Below are 27161 nucleotides of genomic sequence, written 5' to 3'. Positions count from 1 at the left end.
AGAGAGAGAAAAAGAATTTTAGCAGAGACCTCAAACACACTTTTTTATAAAAAAAAAAAAAGAGAGAATTAAAATGTTAAAATTATTATTGGGAAATCATGATAATGTGAATTCTTCACAGGGCAAGAATACTGTTAGAGATCAAACATATTAAGAAATTTATGAGATTTGATGAAATAATTTTCCTTAACACTGCATTCTTTAATAAGTGACAAAATAGATGTTCACAGACACCAAGTCAAAATTTTTCATAAACATCCGTGTAACATGATTTACCTGATGATTCTTAGCCAGCTATTTTAAAAGAATTATCTTAGTGGGATAGGGTTCTGAAAATGGGGAAAGTATGGAGGTCACATATGGTTCCATTTCATAAATTCTAGGTTATAGGAAGTTCACATATTGCAAAAGGAAGATTTAGAAACTCTGAACAGAGCAACTAAATTGATTTGTGATGTTATTGTCATTGGTGTTAGATTAGCAACTGTTATAGTCAGGCAAAACTATCATATCATTATGAAAGAATGCAAAAATCCTGAGTCTATGTAAGGAATATAACATTCACTCTGTAGAAGAACCTCAGGCTTAGCCAAATGGTTGTGGTTTAAGTTAATATTTAACTTAGCTAGTTCCTTTCTTCCTTTAGTTCATTGCAAAGCTTTAGCTGTATCAAATACTGTTCTTTTTTTCACTTTATCAGTTGGGCAATCCAAGAATACCATTCTTAGCCTTGAGTAAGTTCCCAGTCATCTATGGAAGCCAGAGTTCAAAAGCTTTGGTACATTGTCATGAAATTCTATTTTTCTTCCCCTTATATAGTATAGCAATGTAAAACCTTTCTGCACTAATCATTGTCATCATAAATTAAGAGATAATAATCAGTCTAGAATAGCAGCTCATCTACTGGGGGAAGTTCTTGGTGTGACACACTCCTTAGTTGGAGTGAGAGCCGTGATGATTCAGCCCATAGCTATTCTCCTCTTGTGGTAGGTAGTGAAGAGGGCCTCAGGTAATGCATAGATTTTGGAGTCAGACTGGCCAGAGTCCCAATCATGTCTAGACCATTTATGAGTCGTGTACTCTTGTTAGTTTGCTAGGGCTGCCACAACAAAGCACTATAGCTTGAACAGCTTAAACAACAGAAATTAATTTTCTCATAGCCCCACTGCTTAGAAGTCCTGGTGCAGGAAGGGGGACCCCTTCCAGAGCCCGAGAGTGGGCTCTTGTCTAACACTCGGAAATGAATTGCCTGAGGAGACACGTGTACTGACAAAGCAAAAGACTTTGGACAGCAGCAGGGTAAGTGAACCCAGGAGAACTGCTCTGCCACGTGGCTTGCAGTCTCAGGTTTTACGGTGATGGGGTTAGTTTTCGGGCCGTCTCAGGACAATCATCTTGCTTGGCCCATAGTATGACTCACTGCCCTTCCTGGTGGCGTGTGCATTTCTCAGCCAAAATGGATTCCAGCAAGAAGGACTCTGGGTGGTTGGTCGTCTCCTCCCTCTTTTGGCCCCTCCCGAATTCTGCAGGTTAGTTTTCAACAGCAGCACCGTGTTCCTTATTAGGACCTCCTGTTGTGAGACAGCTCAGGCAAGTGGGCCTGGCCAAGGTGGGTGGTTTTGGTCAGCAGTTCCCTAACAGTCCAAGGACAATGTGGTCAGAGTTGGCTTCTCTGAGGCCTCTTTCCTTGGCTTGTAGATAGTCATCTTCCTGTGTCTTCACATGGTCTTCCCTCTGTAACTATCTGTGTCCAAATTTCCTCTTATAAAGACCACAGTCATATTGGATTAGAGCCACCCTCATGGTTTCATTTTAATTTGATCACCATTTTAAAGGTCCTATATCCAAATGCTGAGGTCCTAGGAGTTAAAATTTTAACATATGAATTTAGAGGGGACACAATTCAGCTCATTACATATACCCTCAGGTAAATCACTTAGCCATTCTGTGACTTATTTATTTGGAATAAACTTTAGATGCAGTCAAGTTTGAAGAATTGCAGTTATTGATTGTGAGGTAAAGACAATGCCTGATATACTCAAAACAGAGATCACTGTTCCTGCATAAGTGTATTCATAGCAATCTTTTTTTTTCACCTTTAAAACTAAGTTGTTGTTATTGTTGTTTTAGTAACACTAGGCTTATGTGACATATTGATATTCAAGATAACAATTTTTTAAAAAATCTGTGTTTCTCAGAGGAACTGCCAAATCTAGCGTATTACAAATACAGGGCTATTTATCCAGGCTGAATTATAAAGATGTGAAATTGATTTAGAATTCACATACTTGGAAGTTGCTGCTGGTATGGCACTGAGTCCCATCTTTTCCTGTATAATGATATTCACTGGTTATTTCATTCCTTCTTTAACTTCCACATCAAAATAATCACTAGATCCATCAGCATTTACTTGCTAAATATCCTGATACTATAGTCTTTCATCTCCATCTTCATTGCCCCCAACATGGTTCAAGTCCCCAGCAATTTTTTTGTGGCAGGAGTATTGGGTCAGGACTGTTGCAATAGCCTTCTCAATGGTTTTTACTCCTTCCATCCTGCCCTGTCAAACATCTAAACATTACTGATAGGCTAATCTTTAAAAGTGCAAATGAGACTACATTTCAATGTCTTCGTAATCTATCAATTGTTTGGTACTATATATAGCAGTTTATCGGAAACTTTTTTTAGACTGGGACAAAAAATGAGGATAAAGTTCAATATGTGAAGCAATAACTAATGCTATCAGAGGTTATCCCATAGGTAACACTGGAGTGATTGTTCCCTGCCATTCTTTTTTGTTGTGTGTGTGTGTGTGTGTTATGAATCATCTTTTTATTGACAAGAAAAATGAGGCTCAGAAAGATTAATTAATGTGCATAAGGTCATATAAGTAAGTGGCTGGGCCAGGATTTGAACCAAGCCCTCCTGACTCCCCTGAATTACACTGAATGGGGATTAGAGCCAGGAAAGGTGACGTGATGAATTTATAATCATATCTATCTATCCATCTATTTATTTATTTATTTATTTGAAGTATAATTGATTTACAATATAGTGTTACTTTCAGGTGTATAGCACAGTGATTCAGTTATACACACACACACACATATATATATATATATATATATATATATATATATATATTCCTTTTCAGATTCTTTTCCCTTATAGGTTATTACAAAACATTGAGTATAGTTCCCTGTGCTGTACAGTAGATCCTTGTCGGTTATCTATTTTATATATAGTAGTGTGTATATGTTAATCCCAAACTCCTAATTTATCCCTCCCTCCCCTGACCTTCCCCCCTTTGTTAACCATAAGTTTGTTTTTATGTCTGTGAGTCTATTTCTGTTTTGTAAATAAGTTCATATGTATCATTTTTTTAGATTCCACATATACACGATATCACCTGATATTTATCTTTCTCTGTTTGGCTTACTGCCATTCTGCCCTTTTATCTCACACTAATACCTGATCAGCCTAGGCCAGCACTGGCCCAAAAATTCAAGTCCAAAATCCTTGTCAGGATCTTCAATAACAGTGACTGAGATTCCTCAAGCCAGGCTGTGCTTCCCCTCCAACGGTTTGGAAATCTCTGGCATTGCCTGTTCCCTCTTGGAACTTCCTTCCTCTCCTTGTTCCTGGAAACGTGCCACGAGCAGATAACTGCCTTCCTGCCTTGCCATAGCATTTCAACGGTACCTTTCACACCATAGATCACACCAAGCTCTAACGATTTGCTTGCCTGTCATCTCTCTCTTCGCCGAAGATCTCCTCCATGGTGTTTACTTCACCCTGATGTCGCTAATGCATTCAGTAATGCTGATGCAATAACCACTTTAGATGAAAAACTCAGAAAGTAAGGATGAGAGATACTTTCTGTACCTAAATGTTTTTAATTTTCACCCTGTCTATGGATAGCTTCATGAAGAAAACAGAATAAAGAAGGAACGAAAGCAAGAAACAAGCCTGGCAATGGAATAGGAAGAGGAGTGAGGGAAAGGGAGGACTCCCTCTGAAGCCCACCCCAGTCGTCACCCATCTGCACACCACCAGGCCTGCACCCCAAAAAACGTGGTGCAAGCATCCCAATGCCACTCACAACAAGTATGCTGATCATTATGCTGTGTTCCTCATATCTTGTTCCATTTGAGAAGGTACCCAGCTCCAGATCTCTTCCTTTTTTCCTCCCTATTTTTGTCTCAATTCTGAATCTTGCCTAATCAAGCTCAGTCACTGAGAACCGTACCTGCTATGGCAGCTCACCCATCACTCCAGAGAAGCCTTTGCCAGAAACTCCAAGAGAGTGGCTGGGAAGGGAGGGAATGAGGGAGAGAAAAGAGAAGTAGATTACATGAAAGAAAAGGACTAAAAGGTCAAGGAAGAAGGACAGAAAGCAAGGAAAAAATGAAAAGAAGGGGGGGGAAGGAGAGGAGAAGAAAAAGGCAAGGAAGAGGGAAATTAAACCATTTCATGGAGTGGATTTGCCATTCCTCTTTCCCTGCAAATTGTAATATTGCATGCTCTCCTATTTCTATTTGGATTATTCACTTAAATCCCATTCAGCTTAAGAACTGAAAGACTATTCCTTAAATGTCCCATAAGAATAGCTTTGATTCTGCACTTTTTGGAGAAATCACAACATCGTGACTCAAATAAACTTGACTAAAATTGTTCCAAATAAGAATTATTACAAAGTTCTTGGCTGTGAAAATGACAAAGGGATTTTAGTCCAAACAAGGGTTTACTGGGAAAACCACACCCTTCTAATGCCTCTGAACTGAAAGGACACAGAAACTATGATGATAAGACAGGCCACACAACTTTTCGTGGAAGGTGGTTACCCAAAAGCTTAACAAATAGGAACAGTCTAGAACAGTTAGTCACAATGGGGTTCCTCATATACAAAAAAAAAAAAAAAAAAAAAAGATTTTAAGGACATTTTGCCAATTCTTCAGCCCTGGGTCAGAGTATTTAGATAATCACATGGTGAATAAAGTTCATATTTTCTGGTAAAATTTTAAAGAGGGTGTCAAAAGAAATTTTTCTTAATGATCCAGACATTTACCTTCCCCAATACATCTCCCACTTAATAAAATTATTAACCCCACACTGCTCCATTTCACACAGAACTGACTGAGCAGATCTTTACGTATAAGGAGAAGGACCTAAACTTAAACACTCCAACAAATCAAATTTTTTTCTATTCCAAAGATGGCTTTTTCAGACTCACAGACATAAAAAACAAATTCATGGTTACCAAAGGGGAAGGGGGAGGGATAAAATAGGAGTTTGGGATTAGCAGATAAAGACTATAAATTAGCTAAACAACAAAGTCCTACACTATAGCACAGGGAACTATATTCAATATCCTGCAATAAGCCATAATGGAAAAGAAAATGAAGAAGAATATATATAAATACACACACACACACACACACACACACACACACACACACATATATATAACTGAATCACTTTTCTGTACACCAGAAGCCAACACAACATTGTAAATCAACTATACATCAATAAAAAACAAAAACAAACAAAAAAACAAATATGGTTTTTTGGTCACAGTTTCAGCAAATGTGTATTAAGCACAAACCATATAATAATAAACCCCATGCTGGGAAGTAGAGAGTGTAGTCCTCTCTGAGACAACTAGAAAAAAGTTAAAGTGTTGTCATTATTCCTTTTACTCCACTAGAGAACCTATGTTTTAAGAATCTGAAGTTTTTGTAATCAAGATCGATTTTACATTTAAGATTGGGCAAACACTCTCGAGTGCTTCTTAGAAAAACATTATCTTTAGCCTCCTGCCTAAGTCAAACCCCTGACTGCCCAGCTGAAACGGCCTTTTCTTCAGTACTGGCGAGTGTTCTGGATGCAACTTGATAACAATTTGAGGAGTCTACAGGTTTGCTGCAGGAGGTACAAGATACTTCCAGTCACACATAAACAGGCTTTGAGGGCAGCTTCTTATTTGCCTATTGTTGTAGAAGTTCTCTTAACTGAGCTCTACTTAACAAACTCATCAGATTAGTGATTTCTCTCCACCCTCTTCATAAATCATGCGGACTGATAGCCATAGTTCACAGCTCTTGGCTCTTCCGCAACATTTCTGTTTGTGCCTTTGCATTGTTATCTTACAACGTTTGCTCCCAACTGCGTTTGTGCCAAATGCACTTGTTTCTGTAACTAAGTAGGGTGTAAAGCAATAAAATATGAGCTCAGAAGGAGAGTTACACTGAACGCTACACTGAATACTTTGGAAAGCCTTGGAATACTTGGAAGAGGAGGGTCACTACAAATATTTCTGTTAAATTAGGTGTGGGTAAAATGATTGTAAAAGATTGGGAGAAATTATAAACATCTAGAAGGTTTCTGGATTCAGAATACTTTGCACATCTCCATAATGTCAGCCTCACTTTAAAGGAACCAAAATTGAGAAATCATAGATGATGGATGCCTTATGGGTGTGAGTCTATGAGAAGGACTAGGTGGAATTTTAATCAGTTGACCATGCATAACAAAAAGGCATGGGTCTACAAGAAAAAGACTGGAGGATAAATGTACCTTTATGAAATTGAAATAAATAGTTCGAGGTAAGTATGCATCGCTTTTGTGATTCCCTCTTTATAGGGCTTCTCCAGTGAACCAGCCAACTACAGATACAATTACTCCCACAGTAAAATGTGGGAGTGACAGAAGTAAGTCTGTGGTACATGCAGAAAAATCTGTGGTACATGCAGCAAAAGGCACACTGGTTTCTACTCTCATCCCGACCACTTTGAGCAAGACATTCACTCTCAAAATTTTGATTTCCGTTTGCAAAATGAGAAAAACAATACCTGTCTTGCTTATTTCACAGGGTTTTTTTCTTTTTTTTTGAGAATCAAATGAAGTAATAAATGAAAATATTTTATAAATTTTAAAATGCAAAAAAATAAGGCAAATAGATCTAATAGTAGGGGGTATGTCTTGTACAACTTTGTATTCTGAAAAAGCCCATAGAGAGTTAAAACAATAAGTCTTTAATGAACAAGTTAATAAAAGAATGGACCCATTTTTCTGCCACAGTGCTGCACATGGAAACATAGCATTTGCAACGTGGTATCAGGTTGGCTTGATGGACATTTTAGAATCTGTCCTCATTGTGGTCATTTGGAGCAATAGCTATAGATGAGGTGTGTACCAGCCCTCTTGTATAGGTTTATGTGGTACTTGACAGGTGTTTATTTTTTTTTGATAGGTGTTTATTGAATAGTATTTATTCTGAGTCAATTAATGAATGAGTGAATGAATGGAAATGTTTAGACCCTTTTTTGTTACTCTTTTTTTCTCACAACTTACTCCATCAAAGCAATAGGAATTGGTGGTTGTTCAGTTAACATAGTAGGCATTCAAAATGTTTGTTGAATGAATAAATAAATGAATATGTAAATGCAATGTATGAACATGGAGATAAGCCTGTCTCTTTTTTCCAGCTTTCTTGAGATATAATTGACATATAACATTGTGTAAATTAAAGGTGTACAATGCACTGATTTGATACACATACACTGCAATATGATTACCACTGTAGCATTAGCTAACCCTCTATCATATCACATAATCACCTTTTTTTTTTTTTTTCTGGTGAGAACATTTCAGGTCTACTCTCTTAGCAACTTTCAAATATATAATAGAATAACGTTAACTATAATCACAATGCTGTGCACTAGATCCCTAGAACTTATTCTTCTAACTGCAGAGTTGTACTCTGACCAACATTTCCCCTTTTCCATATATATATATATACATATATATGTATATATATGAATCTTCTTTATCCATTTATCTGTTTATCTGTTGATGGATACTTTAGTTGTTTTTATATCTTGGTTATTGTGAATAATGAATGATCATGAGAGTGCAGATATGTCCTTGGCATCCTGTCATCCTTTCCTTTGGGTATATACTCAGAAGTGGGATTGCTGGATCATATGGTAGTTCTATTTTTAATTTTTTGAGGAACCTCCATACTGTTTTCCATAGTGGCTACACTAATTTACATTCCTACTAACAGTGCACAAGCATTCCCTTTTTTCTGCATCCTCACCAACACTTGTTACCTTTTGTGTTTTTGATGATAGCCATTCTAACAGGTGCTACCTCATTGTGGTTTTGACTTTCATTTCCCTGATTATTAGTGATGTTGAACATCTTTTCATGTGCCTATTGGTCAACTGTATGTCTTCTTCGGAAAAATGTCTATTCAGTTCCTCCATCCATTTTTTTAATTGGATCATTTGGGGTTTTGTTGTTGTTGTCATTGTTATGGGGTTACATAAGTTCTTTATATATTTTTTGATATAACTCCTTTTCAGATATATGGTTTGCAAATACTTTCTCCCATTCTGTAAGTTGCCTTTTCATTTCACTGATGATTTCCTTTGCTGTGAAGAAGCTTTTTGAATTTGACATAGTCCCACTTATTTATTTTTGCCTTTGTTGCCTGTGCTTTTGGTGTCACAACCAAAATATTATTGCCTAGATCAATGTAAAGGAGCTGTTCCCCTATCTCTATTACTAGGAGTTTTAAACTTCAGGTCTTCATTTAAGTCATTAATCCATTTTAAGTTAATTTTTGTGAGTGGTATAATAACCACTGCAGGTAGTTATTCAGTTTTCCTAATACCATTTATTTATTTATTTTTATTGCTGAATTTATTTTTTTTAACTTTTTATTTTATATTGGAGTATAGCTGATTAACAATGTTGTGATAGTTTCAGATGCACAGCAAAATGACTCAGCCATACATATGCATGTATCCATTCTCCCCCAGACTCCCCTCCCATTCAGGCTACCATATAACATTGAACAAAGTTCCCTGTGCTATACAGTAGGTCCTTGTTGGTTATCCTTTCTAAATATAGTAGTGTGTACATGTCAATCCCAAAATCCCTAACTATCCCTTCCCTCCACCCTTTCCCCCCTGGTAACCATAAGTTCATTCTCTAAGTCTGCCAACACCATTTATTAAAGAGATTATTCTTTCCCCTTTGAGTATTCTTGCCTTTCTTATCAAATATTAGTTGACCATATATGTGGGAGTTTATTTCTGGGCTCTTTATTCTGTTCCATGGGTTTATGTGTCTGTTTTTATGCTGGCATACTGTTTTGATTACTATAGCTTTGTAGTATATTTTGAAATCAGGAAGTGTGATGCCTCCAGCTTTTTTCTTCTTTTCAAGATTTCTTTGGCCATTTGAGGTCTTTTGTGATTTTCTACAAATTTTAGGATTTCTTTTTTCCTATTTCTGTGAAGAATGCCATTGGAATTTTTATAGGGATTACATTGAACCTATAGATAGCTTTGGGTAGTATGGACATTTTAACAATATTAATTCTTCTAATCCATAAACATGGGATATCTTTCCATTTGTCTCTTCTTCAATTTCTTTCATCAGAGTCCTATAGTTTTCAATGTATAGATCTTTCAAAGATAAACTTGTCTTAAATCACTAAAGGTGACTTAAACCACTAGTTACTAGCTGTAATAGAATGCCTTTTTTTAAAAAATTGAGACTTGCATCATACAGATGATAAAAATTTCAAACAGTACAAAAAGATATATAATGAAAAGCAAGTATCCTCCCCAGATGGTACCTTAGACTCATACCTTAGAGAGTAGCCTTTGTTACTCTTTTTTGCATATCCTCCCAGAAATTTTATATGCAGTATAGAAACATATTCATGTAGTCTGTCTATCTATCTATGTATCTATGTATCTATGTATCTATCTATTTATCTATCTATCTATCTATCTATCTGACCTAGAGACTGAGACATGAACATATTGAACACTTCATTCCTTTTAAACTTAACAAAGCACCTTAGACATTATTCCTTATCAGCATACATAGAACTCTATCATCTTGTTTAATAGCTTTACCACTGTTTGTTTAACTGTTTTCACATTGATTTATATTTAGCTTCATGTTCATTGTTGTTCTGAACAATGTTGCCATAAACCCATTTGTGTACACACACACACACACACACACACACACACACACTTGTTTATATGCCTGATGGCATCTATAGAATGCATTCCTAGAGGTAGAACTGCTGGTTTAAAAGGGTTTTGCACCAGGAGGCAGAGAACTAGCTTACTGTATTTATTTTTGTGTGTTTTAACGATGTTTGTTTGAGAATATCAGCCCTATCCAGAAAAATAATCAATGGGTTTCTTTTTCCTTTAAAGTTAAATTTGGATATTAAAGGCACTTGGCTTTAAGATGGGATAATACTAGACAACTAGGCTCAGCTCTGTACATTAGAACTTTCTGATTTTCAACATAAGAAAGACTTTAAGAAAATTTTGAAAAACTTCCTAGAATAAGAATATGAGGAGACCATCTTACTCTCTTTGGAGAATTTACCTTAGACATGACAGAACTGGTAGAAATGTGTTTCTTTCAGATGCATTTCATGTTCATTCTTTGGCTTTGGATGGGCTTTTTTTTTTTCTTTGCAAAGAAAAATTGTTATTACTGATTTTCCTTAACTCTCCCTCTCTCCTTATTTTTGTAATGCTTTAAAATGATTGAAATTATGAGGAAATTTATAAATTTAACCTATTCAACAGAGAAGAAATATTCATACATGGGAACACTAATATGTATTGACAAATACAACTGATCAACAGCTAATGGTATGATTTCCACTTTGATTGAGTGAAAATAGTTACAAACATGTTAACAATCTGAGTTAAAATTGGTACAAAAACTAATCCTTCTATAAACACAATAATAAGTCCTTGGTAGAATTCATGTGGGAGATTTTTTTTAAATTAATTTATAAGGAATAGTTTTTGGAGGGATTAGCCTAGAGTTCTGTCCACAAAAATAGAGGGAAAAAATCAATACAGAACTATTTCATCCAAAACTGTTGGCTAAAGAGATAAATTGTCATTTGCTTATATCAGTTGTTCTCAGCCCTGGTTGCATATTAAAATCAAGAGATTTTTTAAAAATACAAATGTTCATCTGGACCACTTAAATCAGAATCTCTGGCTGAGGGAGGGGAGTGGCAGATATGCACATTTTAAAAATCTTTGCTGGTGATTCTAATATGAATCAAGTTTCAGAACTGCTGGTTTCAGAAAGATAAGGAACAGAAATTTAGAATGAAACTCTTCCTGGTAAGTATCAGGACACCAAAGTGAGTGTGAGACAGATCACTTCTCGTCGTATGCAGATTTACAAAGGAAAGCCTCCAAGAATCTGTTACATTTTCCTGGAAGCGTCAACAAATTCAAGAATATAAAGATGGAACAGAGAGAAGATTTAAGGAGAACGTTATGGTGGAGACCTCTTCGGAGATAGCTGATGCTATGCTGGCGTCTTCATTTCCCTTCTGTAAAGGAGGCATGGTGAGTGCTCCCTTTCACCTCAAATATAGAGAAAGGGGTTACACTCAGAGAGTTTCAGATACTGTCCTGCCATCAGGAGACACAAGACTGCTGTCTGATTCGTGCATAAGAAAGCTTTATCAAGCATAGATTGGAATCTGTTTTCTACCAGCCAACTGCTCTGTTGGTGGAATCAACAGTGTTATAGTTCGGGAATCACCCTGCCTCTCAGAGTTTGTCAAGGAAAGGGAGGCATCAGTGTTTCCCTGTTGGAGAAAGGCAGTGACATAGGAGAGGGATCCTGCATGATTCCTAATCAACATGGTTGACAGGAGATGTGAGCCAAACTCAGCAGAAAGAGGTCGAAGGGTGTATCCTCAGATGGGAAGTGGGAGTGAGAGGTGTTCACCTTCAATAGAGTTATAATCCCCTGGGTCAGCATAAGAGCAGAAATCTCAAAGAGCTCACAAAAGCCACCCATGAGAGAAAGAGTCAGCCAAAATTATCTTCCAGGCTGACATTTTAACCAGCTGCCAGATAGAAGGCATGAAGCACTCCAGCTGAAGTAAAGATCAGCCTATTCTTTGTCCTCATTTCCCTTCTGCTACAGCAGTACTGAAGAGTAGAAGAGTTAGCAAAATAGCGGTAAGTGAACAGAAAGAGGAGGAGGTAAAGCTGTCCACGTCCCCTTTCCCACTGCAGGCTGACATCTTGAAGCCTGCCCAAGCTGGGGGAGAAGAGTACAGTGTTAAATGGACATTGGAGTTGGATTAGCAGGCACACTCGCCCTACAATCCCTCAACTTGTAAGAGCACAGCAGAAAGTAAAGACTGAGTTTTAGTCACCTGACATTCGAATTAATGATTTCAGTCTTGACATGACTTACTCACCATTTTACCTACCAGACTTCTTGTGCCCTTGATCCCAAATGTCTTCTTGCTTCTTCATCTGTGGCTTCTGTGCTAGAGCTTCTTCATCTGTATCTTGCTTACTTGTATTTGACATCTAGTACCTGATCTCTTCTCAACTCTCTCTTAAGAACAGTAATTTCTCATTTGCTTCCCACTCTGATGAGCATAAATAATTCCCAATGACCCCCATAAATACCCAAATCTTCACCCTGTGCACTGCCAGCCCTCACCTGCAGCGAGGCATGTCTCATCATGGAATAAAACAGAACAGTTAATTAGGTATTTTACTTTCCAACTTGTTTGGTTAACATTTGGAGGTGTAGGCAAACAACAAAGAGCAACACAGTATATAAAGCTCATTAGTGAGGCATGACAGTACCCACCAGAATGGAGCTAGAGTAACTGTGAGCTCATCCAAATTATAAAGTTGCAAATGTAGTTTTATTTGCATTTGATGAATTGCGTGTTAGTAATGCACTGTAAATCATGGGACCTATAAGGGTGGTGTAATTTTTGTTAAAGCTACACACAAATTTGGGCACCTTAACTTATAGCTATTTACTTTGCTTTTAAAATGGAACAAAAAGTAGGTTTCAAAATGATAAAAACAGTCTGATCAATTTCTTTTAAGGATTTGAATTTTGACAAAGTAGGGAACTCAGAAAATTATTGCAAAGATGACTTTTATATACCTGAATAATGTAAATCTTTAGTACTGGAAATTACTTTCTTTTTACCTGCTATGATCTTTTCCAGTCTCTCTCACAAATTACTTTGAATTGGCTTTCTAAGCCGGTCTAGTATGAAACCTCTAGGGAAGGCTCAGTTGCAATATATAAAGCAGCAGTTTTGGTTCATTATTGCATTTTTCCTTCCTAAAATATAGAATACTAATAATAGAGGCATAGGGTGTCACATGTCACTATGTTAATGAGAAAATTGGTAATGGTGATATTTAATTAATTCACACAATCATTATTAAAAGTACACACAATTTAAAGTAATGAGGTATAGATTAACCTCCTTAACTGCCTTTCCATGAGTAAGATGATTCTTGTATTCCTGTCACTTTTGTTCATTAATTTATTCAACAATTATTTATTGATTGTCTATAATGTGTCAGGCTTGGTGCTAGAGATATAAAGTAGGATAAGATACCATCCTGTGCCTGCTCAACAATCTTGATGTATTTGCAGAGAAAGGCTAATAAAAGATAATTTCAGTAGATAAGTGTTACAACAAGTGTGCACCAACTCCAGTGATGAAACTAAAAGAGGCACAATTAATTGATTGAGAGGGTTTGAGAGGGGACTGTTTCAGAGAGGAGAAGATCTTTGAATTAATTTCCCAAATTAGAATAGGTATTCTAAGGCAACTCTGAGAATGGTGAAGGAGATTTTGTGCTAAAATACTTGGGCATGAAGCAGCTTGGCACCTTCAGGAAGCTGTCAGTCATTTGATATGACAAAAGTGTAGGGTATGAGCAATAAAGTCCTAGGAAGTACACTGATAAATGAAGACAAGTCCTAGATCACAGAGTACAATCACTCTCCATATCTGTGGGTTCTGCATCCACAGATTTAATCAACCAAGGATCAAAAATATTTTTAAAAATTCTAGAAAGTTCCAAAACCAAAAATGTGAATTGGCTATGCACTGGTGACTATTTACATAGCATTCATATTGTATTAGGTGTGATAAGTAATCTAGAGATAATTTAAAGTATATGGGAGAATATGCGTAGGTTATCTGCAAATACTACATCATTTTATATAAGGGACTCGGGCATCCACAGATTTTTGTATCTATGGGAGGTCCTGGAATGAATCCCCCATGGATACTTAGGGACAACTGTACCTTCCAAGTATGCTATAGAATTTGGTGTTCACTCTGTAGGCAATGGGAAGCTATTAGAATACATTTAGAAGGAAAATAGCATTGTCAGTTTTGTGGTTTTAGACAGCTTATTCTGGCAGCCATTTGAAGGATTAGTTAAAAACTCAAATTTGAATCTTTCAAATCTGTGATCATTTAACCTATAGATTCAGAGGGTCTGTTAAACTCCTACAACTGCATACAAAATTTGTGTACCTATATACTATTCCTGGGGAGAAGGCCCATAACATACATTTGACTTTCAGTCACTGAAAGAGGATGATATTGAAGGCTGGGAAGTAGGATGACCAACTCATCCCAGTTTGCCTGGGACTCTTCTGGTTTTAGTACCAAGAGTATTGCATCTGGGAAAGCTCTAAATTCCAAGCAAACTGTGATACATAATCACCTTACTAAGAAGTCAGAAGACTGTGGCAATAGTCCCTGTAAAAGGAAATGAGAACTTCAGTTAGAGGAGAAGGAATGACCTTGAGCAGTATAAGCTACAGAACTGAGTGGCTAATGGGTTTAAAGTATGGGAGAAAGGATGAACTGAGGATAAAACCTATGTATCTAGCTCTAGTTACTATATTTATCTGGTTGCCATAAAAGAAAGTGTGTGTGGGGGGGGGGCGGTGTGTGTGTAAGGATGACTTCCATTTTGAACATGTTGATAGTAAGTATTTATGAGGTTCTGATGGACATGCCTGATAGGAAGTTGGATATTTAGATTTAAAGTTGTAGAAAATATATCTAGGATGGATATGTAATTTGTAAGCCATTACATTATAAGTACTAATTGAAATTTGAATAAGACTATTCAAAGATGATACGTATAATTAGAAGTAATGGTCAAGGAGAGGATTCTGGGGAGTTTCTACAATACATTCAAGGACATCCATGGGAAGAAGGTCCTACAAAGGGTATGAAAAAGGTCTGCTCAGTACTGTAAGCAGATTACCAAGAGAAACTGCACTCTAAGAATCTAAGGGAAGAAAGATTGCGATTTTTATTTATAAATTTAAAGTTTTAAATATTTTCATGGAAATATTAACTAATGTAAACAGAAAGAAATTCGAATATAAAAATTGAAAAGGAGGAAATGAAATATTACTTGAAGCTTGTATAATTATACACTGAGAAAATTATTTGAAAATATGATTGAAGACAATAAGAGAACTTAATAAGCTGGCTAGATATAAAATATACACAGAAACCAATAGTTTCTGTTTATATGAACAATAAAGAGTTAGAAGATTTAATGGAAAAAGACAATCATCTACAATAGTAACAATGAGAGTTAATATTAAATGCTATTATTGATGAATACTGAATGTTATTATGTGCTAGGTACTCTTCTAAGGCTTTCATAGGCCTACTGCATTTAATCCTCAAAACAACTGTATTTTACAGATGAGACAATGGATGCAAAGAGAGTTTAAGTAACTTGCTTGTGTTTATACAGTTAATAAGTGACAGACCTACATTTTAAGTGTAGGGAGTCTTAATCCATAGGCTGTGGTTTTAACTATTATACTATGCAGTTAGTACCCTTAAGAAAAAAAAGTAGTAAGGTAATACTCAGGAATATACTGAACAAGAAAGGCCCAAAATCTGTATAAAGAAAGTGTTAACATGCTACCAATGGAGAAGGGAAGTGTTGGACAAATAGACTTGGATGGAAAAAAATATAAAAATACAAGTTCTCCCTAAACTGATCTATAAATATAACTTGATTCCAATATAAATAACAATAATTTTTCCTGTGAAACTAGTTTTAAAATTCATATAAAATTTTTAAAAGGAAAAACTTCAGAAATGAAGAGTATTATTGAGGGAATAGCCCATCAGATATTTTAAAACTATTAAAATTTTCAACAATTAAAAAAAGACGGGGGCTTCCCTGGTAGCGCAGTGATCGAGAATCTGCCTGCCAACGCAGGGGACACGGGTTTGAGCCCTGGTCTGCGAAGATCCCACATGCAGCAGAGCAACTAGGCCCGTGAGCCACAACTACTGAGCCTGCGCGTCTGGAGCCTGTGCTCCGCAACAAGAGAGGCTGCGATAGTGAGAGGCCCACGCACCGCGATGAAGAGTGGCCCCCGCTTGCCGCAACTAGAGAAAGCCCTCGCACAGAAACAAAGACCCAACACAGCCAAAAATAAATATAAAAATAAATAAATTAATTTAAAAAAAAAAAAAAGGCAGCACTGGCACATGAGCAGACAGATAAATGGAAATCCAGAAATAAATAAGTGCATAAGGATTCACTATATAGTAAAGGTGGCATTATATAATATATATCATCTATCAGTAGAGGAGAAGATGGATGATTCAATAAATGGTTCTTGAACAAGAGGTTAGTCATCTGGAAAAAATGAATTCATATCTTATCACTTAAAACAAGAGAAATTTGAGAAAATTGAAGAGTCCACTGTAAAAATATTAAAGCATAAAATTAATAGAGAAAGAAATTATTTTATAATCTCAGTGTATGAGAGACCTTTATGTGTATGACACAAATGCAAAGGCCATAAGAAATTATATTGATCTGCAAATCAATGTGATACATCACATTAACAAAATGAGAAATAAAAATCATATATCATCTCAGTAGGTGCAGAAAAAACATTTGACAAAATGCAACATCCAGTTATGAAAAAAACTCTCAACAAAGTGAATAGAGAGGGAATGTAACTTAATACAATAAAGGCCATATATGACAAATCCACAGCTAACATAACTGGTTCAATGGTGAAAAGCCTTTCTTCCAAGATCAGGAACAAGACAAGGATGTCTACTCTCACCACTGTTATTCAACATGGTTTGAAAGTCCTAGATGGACCAATTAAGCAAGAAAAAGAGCTCAAAGGTATCCAGATCAGAAAGAAAGAAGTAAAACTGTCATTATTTACAGATGACATGATACTATATATAAGAAAATCCCTAAAGACTCCAACAAAAAACTATTATAATTAATAAATGAATTTAGTAAAGTTGCAGGAGGCAAAATCAATATACAGAAATATGTTGTGTTTCTATACACTAATGACAAATATCAGAAAGCTATCCCATTCACAATTGCATCCAAAAGAATAAAATAGCTAGGAATAAATCTAACCAAGGAGGTGAAAGACCTGTACACTAAAGACTATAAGACACTGATGAAAGAAATTGAAGACACAAGTAAACGGAAAGATATTCCACATTCATGGAAGAATTAATATTGTTAAAATGTCCATACTCCCCAAGGCAATCTACAGAGTCAATGCAATCCCTATTCAATATATCAATGGCATTTTTCACAGAAATAAAACAAATAATTCTAAAATTTATATGGAAACTCAGAAGACCTTGAATAGCCAAAGCAATCTTGAGAAAGCAAAACAAAACTGGAGGTATCACACTCCCTGATTTCAAACTGTATCAACAAAGCTTCAGTAATCAAAACAGTATGGTATGGCACAAAAACAGACAGGTAGATCAATGGACAGACTAGAAAGTCCAGAAATAAACTCACACATATATGGGCAATTGATCTAGGACAAAGGAGCAAAGAACATGCACTGGAGAATGTACAGTCTCTTCAATAAATGGTATTGGGAAAAATGGACAGCACATACAAAAGAATAAAACTAGACCACTATCTTACACCATACACAAAAATTAATCCAAAATGGAGTAAAGACCTGAATTTAAAACCTGAAACCATAAAATTTCTAGAGGAAAACATAGGCAGTAACTTCACTGACATCAGTCTTAGTGATAGTTTTTTGGATCTGACTCCAAAGACGAGGGAAATAAAAGCCAAAAAATGAGACTAAATCAAATTATAAAGCTTCTGCATAGTGAAGGAAACCATCAGCAAAACAAAAAAAGGCCACCTAGTAAATGAGAGAAGATATTGTATTTGCAAGATATATCTGATAAGGGTTTAATATCCAAGATATATAAAGAACTCATACAACTCAACAACAAAAAACAAACAACCTGATTTAAAAAATGGGCAGAAGGTCTGAATAGACGTTTTTTCAAAGAAGACATATGGATGGTCAACAGGCACAAGAAAAGGTGTTCTGCATCACTAATTATCAGGGAAATGGAAATTAAAAAAAAACATAATGAGATATCACCTCATGCCTGTTGGAATGGTTATTATGGAAAAGACAAGGAATAGCAAATGTTGGAGAGGATATGGAAAAAAGAAACCCCTGTACACTGTTGGTAAAACTGTAAACTGTTGCAGCCACTATGGATAACTGTATGGGGATTCCTCAAAAAAATAGAAAGAGAACTATGAAATGACCCAGATACTCCACTTCTGGGTACTTATCTGATGAACACAAAACACTAATTTGAAAAGATATATGCACCCATATATTCATTGCAGCATTATTGACAATAGCCAAGATATGCAAACAACCTAGGCCTCATTGATGAGTGGATGGGTAAGGAAGATGTGGAATACACAGATGTGGAATACTACACAGCCATAAAAAGAATGAACTCCTACCTTTTTCAACAACATGAATGGACCTTGAGAGTATAATACTAAGTGAAATAAGTCAGAAGAAGAAAGACAATACCATATGATTTTACTGATATGTGGAATTTTAAGAAAACCAAGGAAATAATACAAAATGAACACATGGATACAGAGCACAAATCAGTGGTTATCAGAGGGGAAGGGGGTTGGGGGTGGGCAAAATAGGTGAAGGAGCTCCACTGTATGGTGACTAGACATGTGGTGATCACTCTTGTTGTGTACATAGATTTTGAACTATAATGCTGTATACCTGAAACTTATATAATGAAATCATTTTGATAATTCAACTACATAAAATTAAAATATGTAGTCCTGACCAAACTTCTGTTAGGAAAATCACAAGGTAAATGATAAAGAGGGAAAACAGAACAATATAAGAAATATGCAATTTCTTTTTACTGAAAATGCTTCTTACAAATCAAAAGAAACGCTTACAAAAAACCCATCATTACCAGATGCAGACAAAACTCAATTATATATCTATTTTTAAAGGATTGAATATATCTGCAGGGAATGGAAACTATAAAATGATATAACAGACTTGAAGAAACAGGTAAAACTTCTAGAAATTAAAATAAATGTACAACTAAAATTGAAAGCTGAAAGGACAAATTTAACAGGAGAATAGACATAGCAAAAGAGAACTGATGAACTGAAAGGTAGGTCAGATGAAAATTTTCACAATGAAACACAGAGGTTAAAAAGAGGTGGAAATATAGAAGGAAGAGCAGCACACTAGAATAGAGTGAGAAGTTCTAACATAAGCTTAATCAGAATCCCCGAAAGAGAGGAGAGAACAATATTTGTTGTGATAATGCCTGAGAATTTTTCATTACTAAAGAAGGATGCACATCTACAAATAAATAAATCATAAGCATGATGAACAAAAAGAAGTCCATATCCAATTCCATCTTACTGAAATTTTAAGAAATTAAAGAAGAAAAAAATCTATAAACCAGTAAGAGGAAAACCAAACACACCCCCAAAAATTGTTTATTTTCAGAGGAACAATAATTAGATAGAAAACTGACTTCTTGTTAGCAAAAATAAAAGCCAGAATATATGTTCTGAAAGAAAAGAGCTACCAGTTTAGAATTCTATGACTGATAAATTATTCTTCAACAATAAAATAAAATCAACATATTTAGACAGACAAAATTGAGTGATGTTGTCACAAGCAAATCTATATATACAAAGGAAAATTCCAAAGCATGCACTTCTAATAGAAGAAAATGGTCTCAAAGGGATGTCTAAATTGCAAGATGGAAATAAAAGACAAGGTACTTATAAATATGTGTGAAACTTCAAATGAATGTTAACTGTATAGAAGCTGTAATAATACTATCTAGTTTGAATTTTTAAATACATAATTAATATACAGCATTATAATGCAGACCTTGGAGAAGGAGTAAAGTGACTTAAAGTGCCCTATAGTGCTTGTTTTTCTCCAGTTGAAAATTAAAGTTATTGATTAATATAAGACCTTGAAAAGTTAAGGATGCATATTAGAATTTTCAAAGTAACCACTGAAAGAATTCACAAAAAATGTTTTTGTTATCTATTACTGTGTAACAAACCACACTCAAATTTAAAGGACAACAATAAGGCCCTATGTAAGGACTCTTCTATTAAATTAAAAGTCCTACACATCTTAGTAAAGCTAAGAAAAGAAATAAAAAATAAAAAAGATTGTAAAGGAAGAAACAAATCTATTATTACTCCCAGATGATATGATTATGTATATAAAAAATCCAAAAGAGTCTATGTAATTAATAAGAGATTTAACAAGCTAGCTAGATATAACAACAATATATAAAAAAGCAATCATTTTCTATTTGCCAAAACATTATTTAGATAAATTTAAGAGAAAGGTTTACTTTAACATCAGAAGTATCAAGTAGCTAGCTAAGAATAATTCTACCAGATTTCTGCAAAGAGCCAAGCATAAACAAAAAATACTCAAGAAGAAAGTGTGGATGCTGCTATATTTAATATAGATAACCAACAAGGACCCACTGTATAGCACAGGGAAGTCTGCTCAATATTATATAACAACCTAAATGGGAAAAGAATAGATACATGTATATGCATAACTGAATCACTTTGCTGTACACCTGAAACTATCACAACATTGTTAATCAACTATACTCCAATATAAAATAAAAGTTAAAAAAAATAAGTGTGGACGAGGTAAGGTCTTGCTCTATAGATAGTGAGATTTATAAAACTATTGTGATTAAAATAGTGTGGGATTGGTACAGGAATATACAAAGGGTTGAATGGCACTGATGGAAAACTAGGAAGGTGACACACACCTATACAGATGCTTAAATATATCAATGTTGGCACTGCAGTCAGGGAGATGACAGTCTTTTAAAGAAGTGGTAGTGATAAAATCAGGTATTTGCATGGATGGCAGAAGTTGGAATCTGTTTCACACGTGCGCAACCGGGAGCTGTAAGGGGATTATAGAGCTATACATAAAAAACAAACAAGAATTATTTTACAAAATAATACAGAGGGATATCTTCATGATCTGTGGCCAGAAAATGATATCCCCAACAAGATACAAAAGCTACAGACCACAAAGAAAACAGTTAATATATTTATGATATTAACAATATGAAAAATGTGTTTAGCAAAGGATATCATATAGAAAAAGAAACGGCGAGCCACAGAAAATAATATATGTAATACATACAACTGACAAAGGGGTCATATCTGGAATATACAAAGAAATATAGCAAACCTATTAGCAAAACATGAACAACATAAAGCAAACCTATGAAACACAGGGAAAGAGCTGGAACAGAATCTTCTGAAGAATGTAAATCCAAATTAGATTGGCTAAACAGTAATAAAAGAAAATCTGAGAACATCAAATGATAAGAATGTGGAGCAACGAGTAAACTCCTTCACTGCTGGGACAACATAAATTGATCAAATCCATTGGGAAACAGTCGTCACTTTTTAGTAAATTTGAAGATTTATATATCTCATGCTTTAGCAATTTCACTTCTAGATCTATACCCTAGAGAAATGTGTGCTTAGAGGTATAAGATACCATACAGAAAAAAAAAAAGCATTAGTTCTTCACCCCAAAAAGATAAATCTTTAAACATAATTTTTATTGAGCAAAAGATAACAGATCCCCCAATATATGTAGCACATCATTCCATTTATAGAGAGAACAAAATTAAACTAATATAATTATAATTTATGGATAAATACATAAGCAGTGATACTGTAAAGACAAGCAGGAAGTGGTTACTGTAAAAGCCAAAGGCAATGCTTGAGAGCCGTGTACTTAAATAAAATGTTTTTTAAAAATTAAATTGAAAAGAATAGAGGAGACTAAAGAGGAAACAGTATAGACTGTTCTTTTTGTAAGTTGAGGTTTGAGTGGCAGTGAATCTTGAGGTGTCTTGAGGGTGACACAGAATTTTGGAATTTCTATTTTATAGGAGACTTGAGCATATTTATAAGTGATGGGGAAAGGATAAGCAGAGAAGATGGAGTGAAAACAAAGAAGAAAAGATAACCAAGGGCAGTCCTCAGTTTTAAAGGGATGGGGAGGGAAGTAGGTGTACAGATGGAAAGATAGGGCTTGAGCGAGGACAAGGGTCCATTTTCCTTTGAAACTTGGGAGGAGGAACTCAGAAAGGAAAACCTTGTCATGGACAGGAGAAAAGATAACCTTGTAGTGTATAAGTCATGGATGCAAAGGTTGAAGCCCCAGACTACAAAAGAACATAATATCACTTATCAAGGCAGCAGGTATAGGAACTCTTCTCTCCAAGAAGAGCATGAAGGATTAGAAATGTTACAGTGAAGCAATGGAAAAAAAGGAGAACAGCTAGAGAACTTTTCAAGGATTGAGTTGTGCTTGCTGATGGTTTAGCAGCACTGCGAGTTGATATATTTGGTGGCATTGATTTGATTGAATCAAGATCGAGAATTTTCAGTTAAATTTGGCAGAGGTTTATGGAAAAACAGGTTGAAGTAACTGTTGATTGTCGAGTCCCACTGAGAGTATGGTTAGAGGGTGCATATGGAGCCTGGAATTTATAGGGAAGGAAGTAATATCAAAATAGGGTGATCCAATGAGACAATTGGAACAGTTGATGGCCTATAGGTCCGGGAAAGGTGGAAGAAAAGGCAAATGGGAAAAAGGCAAGTCAGAGAGTTGCACTGATACTTCACCCCAAACCAATTAATTCTCCCCAAAAGTCTGATCAAAGTCTGATCAAAATTTTCAACTTTACAATGGAATCTTCTAATTCTTCTCCTTAATACAAAACAGAATCCAGTAGAAGACATACGATGTAATTTCAACTAACAATTTAACATAGCGTCTCTTAAGAACAGGCCTGGAGAAGAGCATTTCATTGAAACTCCACCTTAGAAATAAGAATTTAAGTTAAATACGATGGGAGAGTAGGTAAATCTGCAAAAAAGAAAATCAAAGCACGCATCCCAAAGCTCCAGTACATATTTACTTTGGGTCATTCCTTATTTGAGTCATGGCTTGCCTTTGCAACTAGGATGACAATTTTCTGTAGGTGTCAGATGGTTGGAAGAGTAGAACTCTGCCAGAAGTTCTTCCTAAACTGCTCATGGTCAGGAAAAAGAAAGAAAAGAATCAGAGGGGCTTCCCTGGCGGCGCGGTGGTTGGGAGTCTGCCTGCCAATACAGGGGACACGGGTTCGAGCCCTGGTCTGGGAGGATCCCGCATGCCGCGGAGCGACTGGGCCCGTGGGCCACAATTGCTGAGCCTGCGCGTCTGGAGCCTGTGCTCCGCAGCAAGAGAGGCCGCGACACTGAGAGGCCCGCGCACCGCGATGAAGAGTGGCCCCCGCTTGCCGCAATTGGAGAAAGCTCTCGCACAAAAACGAAGACCCAACACAGCCAAAAATAAAATAATTAATTAATTAATTAAAAGAAAAAAAAGAAAAAAGAAAAGAATCAGAGCAAAACTGTTCTGATTGAGGCTGAAGCTGTTCCTTTCTGCTCCATCTGTGATTCTCTTCACAGGAAATGGAGTTACCTGAAGGCTTGGTTAAAAGCCTCCTTTTTTTCCTCTCACCCTCACCCCCGCCCCTGATTTCTGGACTCCAGTTGGTCTAGTTGTTGCTGTCATTTCCCACCCATGCACAGTGACACTGCACTGCTACCATGTTGAACAGAAAGGGTGCTGCCACAAGCGAGGTAAGAAGAAGAATTAATCCATCAACCAGAAAGCAGTTGTTGAGCAAAACTTGTGTTAGGTATGACGAAGCATACTGAAAATGAATCAGAAAATGAATATCTTTGTATGGTGACAGATGGCAACTAGATTGATCATGGTGATATTTTGAAATGCATAGAACTATCAAATCACTATGTTGTGTGCCAGGAACTAACATAGTGTTGCAGGTCAACTATACTTCAAAAACAAACAAACAAATAAACAAACTCATAAAAAAGAGATCAGATTTGTGGTTACCAGAGATGGGGGTTGGGAGGAGGGGGAATTGAATGAAGGCAGTCAAAAAGTACAAACTTCCAGTTATAAGATAAATAAATACTAGGGATGTACTGGACAACACGAAAAAGATAATTCACATTGCCGTATGTTATAAATGAAAGTTATTGAGAGAGTAAATCCTAAGGCTTCTCATCACAAGGAAACAATTTTTTTCTATTTCTATAATGTTGCATCTATATGAGATGACAGATGTTCACTGGACCATTTCATGATGTATTAAGACAAGTCATTATGTTGTTCACTTTAAACTTACGCAGTGCTGTATGTCAATTATATCTCAATAAAACTGGGAAAAAATGTTCATTCCCAGTGAGGAATTGTCTCATGTTAAGTAAAGCAGGCTTATGGGAACCCTTTCAAAGGCTTGTGCTTCAGTCTGTTAATTGTCAGTCTGTTCTCTTTGTTCCTGTGACTGTCCTGCACCCTTGTGAAGTGAGGGATTCATTTATTCAAGCTTAACTGAATACATGAAAAAACACGAATGAAAAAAAAAGAAAATACCTAAGAAAAATTTATCTTTAAGGATCTTACCTATTAGAGGAATAAGGCAAAACATTAACATTTAACAAATCTAGACATGTATGAATAAGTGCCAGAGGAAGAAAAGATAGAGATTTCAGGCTGAACTGGGGTGGTCGGTATAGGCTACATGAGGGAAGAGAGATGTGATCTGAGAGATGAAGTTTCATTCAGAATTTTGACAGGTGACTACACTGAAATATCAAGAGTCGTCTTCATATTATCTCCTATTTCCCAATAAAAAGGTCAAAATGGCCAGTGTTGTCACTTGAAATCTCTGCATTTAATCAAGTCACAATTATTTGTGTCAGGGAAAGAAATAACTCAAAAATAATTTACTTTGGAATTGGAATAAAATGTTTGATATTACTTGAAGTCTATCTGTCCTACTCATTTTGGTGTGTTTAGGTTAATGGTAAAATAAGCTTGCATTCTCTGAGCACACGCAAGAGAGCAGAGAGACATGACTCGGCCCTGGATGGTGGCGAGCGAAGCCACCCTAGGATTTAAAAAATGGCAAACGCTCCTCAATCACTTTCCTGTTGTTGTGGCCAAACACAAATAGCTTCAAAACATCTGGGATTTCCTCATTTTAGTTCCAGGTTGTCAAATTTTCACACATTCTTGCTTTTTAGTGCTCGGGGGTGAGGTCTTTTTTTTCTAACTTGATTTGTGTCCTCTTGCAAAATTGTTAAGAATTCCCATCAAATGGGGGCCTTAGATTTTCCCACGTCAACTGTCTCTTATAATGGCAGCTGGTGTAGACAGAGGAAAAGAAAGACTAGAGAGGTGTAAAGAGAATTTCTGGGTAAAAAGACAATGACATCAACAGCAAACTAAATTATTAAAGAAAATTTCCTAAAATCTTTCCTTTAATTTCAAAGGGATCAGTAATTTGAAATTGAGGCACACGGTAGAATGACAGCTTTCAGACATCTTTGATCCTCCCTAGAATTTCAACTTGCCTCACCCAACTTTCACACTTTTGTCTCTCTTCTCTGCTTTAGTTTTTTCCCTTAGCACTTTTCATTTTCTAATGTACAATATACTTTACTTATTTTATCTTGTTTATACTTTGTCTTCACCACTAGAATGAATATTTCCACGTTTCTGCATGGTACAGGCTATCTGAGAATGAACACTAGTAAACTTGATGAAAGGATGGATTGAATAAAAAACAAGTCTTGGATGTGAAAGATAATGTATAGTGAATATGATTTAAGACTTGTCTCCCCCAGAGTCATTTGTTTACACCCAGGGTAGTAAAAACCCAGGAAATTTCTCCTCCCCTCCTCAGGGATTTGTTTATATTCCAGAGTGAAGGACTTTCTCTTTCTGGAAGGGAGGATGGGTTCATGTGCCAGCCACCCTATATAAGCTTTGAGTCTCATAATTTCCGGGCTCCTCTACTATGGTACGACCCTAACAAATGTTCAAGAGAACATCTGCCCTTGTTGTGTTGCTCTACGGGGGACTGGAAAACTGATGCTAAAATGCTCTGTAGGTAATAAACAATCTGTTTTCTGATCCAGAGATTTGTGATTCCTGTCAGAATCTACCTATCTATCTATCTACCTATCAATCATTTATCTATCTATCTAAGCTTAACAGACAAATGGAAGGAAGGAAGGAAAGAAGAGAGGGAGGGAGAAAAGGAGGGAAGAAGGAGGGAGGAAGGAGGGTTGGTTGAATATTAACCTGTCAGAAATGCTTTATACTCCTGCATTGGATGGAAAAATTTACAGATAATAATGGAGGTCTATTCTATTCAACTTTTAGATATAAGTTGTTCTACATATATATTTTTCAGATCACTCTTGGTAATTTTAAGTGATGTTTTCAGTTCCATGCCAACAAACAAGCCAAATAACATTCAATTTCTGAGAAAAAAAATTAAGAAGACTAAAGAGGATTCAATATGTTTGTTTCCAAAGTATTTACTAGAAAGTATGTGATTTGCTAAGTGTAAAGAATGATTGATCATTTACCTCTGACAAAAGTCTCAGTGAAAAACTGTCCAAGAAAAGGATTGGTAGTTTGAAGCAAATTGGCTGAGGTAATAACAAAGAACTCCTTTTCTGAGATAACACATAAATCTATAAAGATGATCTATTAAAATGGCTAAAATGGGAAGGAGAATCATTTGGCTTAAGTTTTCCTCGGGATGCGGTCAAAATATATAGAATTCTCCTCTGAACAGAAGAAATAACAAACTCTATTAAACCAAAGATTCCAGAAACTCTTAATTTGCTATTTTGCTGACATTTTGGGTATTGAGAAAAGCTTTAGCCAAATGAGCAACTCATCAATTTATCTATAGGCATTCCAAGGTGTTTTTTTTTTCCCCAAGTCCATTAGGGTATGAAGTGATTCATGAAAAACTT

The 27161-nt window shown here is 35.9% G+C and overlaps 1 long non-coding RNA gene across 1 annotated transcript in view; it reads right to left on the bottom strand.

The window, feature by feature from the left end:
* Positions 1-232: 232 nt before the first annotated feature.
* The window catches only part of LOC130704607 (uncharacterized), a 43630-nt gene continuing 16701 nt past the window's right edge, over positions 233-27161 (bottom strand). Inside the window, exon 5 of the long non-coding RNA XR_009005023.1 lies at positions 233-1859. This is a non-coding gene — a long non-coding RNA (uncharacterized LOC130704607). The remainder of the gene's footprint in view (positions 1860-27161) is intronic.

This window comes from Balaenoptera acutorostrata, chromosome 1 (genome assembly GCF_949987535.1).
Source record: "Balaenoptera acutorostrata chromosome 1, mBalAcu1.1, whole genome shotgun sequence".
In the NCBI taxonomy this organism is placed as follows: domain Eukaryota; kingdom Metazoa; phylum Chordata; class Mammalia; order Artiodactyla; family Balaenopteridae; genus Balaenoptera; species Balaenoptera acutorostrata.
This window is presented reverse-complemented; position numbering and strand designations above follow the sequence as displayed.